Here is a 3247-nt window from a genome sequence, read left to right on the forward strand (position 1 = left end):
TTTTTAAACAAGTCAATAAAGTAAATTCATAAAACCTCTCAGTACTGTTGCTTAACGATTTTGGTCTTCAGAGCTGTGCTATTGGCAAAAAGAAAAGACTGGAAGGTGGCGGCACCAAGCGATGGCGCCAGGGGTGGTTCCGGCTGGGTGCGCGCTCCCCTGGCGATAGGATCTCCAAACCCCATTTACAGTGACAAGTTTGCAAACTTTGACAAGCAACAGTTGATGTTGGAGGTTCATTTCAATCACCCCTGTATTGATGTCAGTGTTGTGATTTTGACTTTTAGACAGAAAAAGACTCTACTTTGAATGGACACCCGTGGGCTGTTTTTAAAAGGACATGATGCTAAACGGTGTACGTGATTCATTAAAAGATGTTCCCCGGAGCAAAGGTCAAAGGAAATAAGTCAAAATGTTACTAGTGATTGATTCTGAGGAGTGGAAATTGGGGTGTTATTTTTCCTTTTAGGATTTTGTGCTATGTGAGTCTAAACCCCCTCCCCCTCCCCACACACCACTTTTATCACAAGCCAAATTAGTGATTTTCTTCTGTCCATTGATGTCTTTGTGCCCTCACACCACTGCAGTGATCAAGGCTCTCTATTCCATCTTCGTATCGGAAATAACAACTCCTGCTCGTTGCTCGTTGTTTTCACGGCTACTTTTTTTTTAAAGATTTATTTATTTATGCTTCCAGAACTGGGGTACAGACCAGAGGTGTGGGGGAGGTAAGAGGATTCCCCAGAGACAGAGTGGGGAGCAGAACAGGCCGGTCTAATGAAATCCACGGTTGAAGGGGGCAGCGGGGAGGCAGGAGGGGTCAGCTGTGCCATGAGGAGCTGACCCATCAGCTCCCTGGCCGGGGATTGAACTCGCGCCGCAGTGGCTGCAGCCAGCTCATAGTGCTGCGCTTCTGCCTGTTCTCCCAGTCACTCTTGGGCACTGGGCTGTGTTACTGTTGCTTAGGTATCACGAGGCATCTTAAAGCTTCTGAGTTGTGGCCCTTTCTTTCCTCTCAAAGTTCCTAATTTCTTGAAGGTGGTGTATGGGCGTTATTTACTGTGTCCAGCCACCTCGCTGGGCCTTGTCCAGCAGAACAAAGAGGTCACATGAACGGCAGGGCCAGGACGCCAGCACCCATCTGGCTGTGTCAGCCCCTGTGCTCATCCCCGGCACCTGGGAGGGGCCGTCTCGCCCGCGACTCTGGGTATCGCTGCCTCCTCTGGCCTGGCAGGGCAAGCCGCCAGGGCCTGGGCCGGCCTTCCCGCCCTGCCTGCCCATGCTTGCTTTCCTTGCCCTCTGGTGGCCACGCAGCCGTCTGGGATGCCAAGAGCAGACGCCGGCAGGAGCTCCTCCCCGAAGTGAGGCGTCTGCTGGACAATGACATCGGCCGTGACATACTCGCGCTCCTGGGCTCACACCGAGCAGGCTGCCACTGACCTTGCCCTTGAGGCTGCCAGCCCACACGGCCAGGAGGGAGAATGAGAGCTTCTACCCAAGCTGGCGTGGGGTACAGCTCTCTCCTCCCCTGTCTGGATCTTCTCCTGACTCTTTCTCTCCTCTTCCTCTTCGTGAGAGCCTTTCCCGCTGGAGCCTAGTTTCCCTGCTCTGCCTGGTTGTTTATTCCTCAGGATGAGGGCAGGAAGAGTGGAATGTGACTCTCTTCAGCCTGGGTTACTTTTACCTCAAAATATGTCTTTAAAGTCTCATTGTCTGCCTGTGTGTGCGTATGTCACTCAGCAGCGTCCACAGTCACTCGGTGACACAACTGAAGGTCACTCGTGGCAAATAATGTCACAGGAGGGAGACGCATGATTAAATACATGTGAATCCAACTGAATGATGTGCCTCGCCCAGGAAAAAGTCCCTCTCCCCTGCCAGAGCACACACACACACACACACACACACCAAAAACCGAGACACAAAGGCGAATCCTATAAAGTGTAAAAGACAATGGCAGGTCCGGCCAAACAGGTACCCGTTTGCTAACGGGGAAACTTTAAAAGACGCAAGGAAACTATACTTACAACGAAATCCTAACGTCCCTTGATGTTTCGACAGGCCTTATGAAAGCTGGGAGTATAGAGACACATCTCAGAGACACATGAAATGCTCCAGAAAAACAAAACCCAGCCAACAAAAAGCATTCCCTTTACTGCAGGGTCACTCCCCTCGATTATTCCAGAAAGAATCTGTGGAAACTGCACAGCTTTGGAGAGAGATTTCCCTGTTATTAAGCCATAGGCGTCCTTTGAACTAAACTGAGTCTTCTTGCTGAGGCCGACAACGCTTCCTGCTGGCTGCAGGCCTGTGCCCTTTCCTCACGCCTGTTTCCCAACTCACTTCTCCTTTTCACTAGTCTCTGGGCTCACTCCAGGTTGGCTCACTCCTGCTTAGGGAAGCACTGCTCCAGGCAAGTGGAACACTCTTTGAATTATTCCTTTCGAAGGAATGAGTGTCTCTCGTTGGGCTGCTGGGAGCAGGTCCAGGGCAGCCTCTGGGAAGGAAGCATGCAGGGGTGCTGGGCTCCTGCTCCCCTTTTTCAGGAAGGAAGGCGAGAGGGTGTCCTGGTGGCTCCGGAATAACCTGCATCACAGACCTGATGCTGGCCTGTTCAGGGGAAACGCTTTCATGGCATGGGGTTCCAGAACAGTCCCCGGTGCTGCACTCCAGACGCCTTCCTGCTGAGCTGCCTGTCAACTCATGTGCTTTGAATGCGCTGAGGGAGGGGGCTGTTTGAAGGAGTCCTCTTCTGAGTCCTCCAAAGAGACACATGCTTTTGCAATAATGACTCACAGGTCCAATGTTTACCCCTCCGTGTCTGGGCTACTGAATGTTGATCCCCCCTAAAGCAGAGCTCCTGTTCTCCGGTTGCCTGAGTCAACCACCGCGGCCTAATGGCTCTCAGTTTCCAAACCTCCTTTCCCAGCTGTCACGGTCCTCGTCATCGCGTGTCTCACGCGGGGCCATGGCCAGCTGGGCACCAGGCAGCCCAGAGCGAAGTGGGGACTCCGAGGCCAAGGCTGGACGCCCCAGGAGCCCAGTTCTCAGGAGGCTGTGGCGGGGGGTGTGGGGGGGGGACACGGCCCATGTGGACGCCCCGGGAAATGGCGCATCCTGAGACGGCAGGAAGGGGAGCCCTCAGCCTGGATGCATCTCTGGTTCACCGTGGGAACGTGAGGCCAAGCCACTGCCGCCTCTCCTGCCCAGCCTGGTGTCCACACCGTCCCCAGTGTGACCCCTGGAG

This window comes from Condylura cristata, unplaced genomic scaffold, assembly GCF_000260355.1.
Source record: "Condylura cristata isolate star-nosed mole 26May11 unplaced genomic scaffold, ConCri1.0 scaffold00034, whole genome shotgun sequence".
In the NCBI taxonomy this organism is placed as follows: Eukaryota; Metazoa; Chordata; class Mammalia; order Eulipotyphla; family Talpidae; genus Condylura; species Condylura cristata.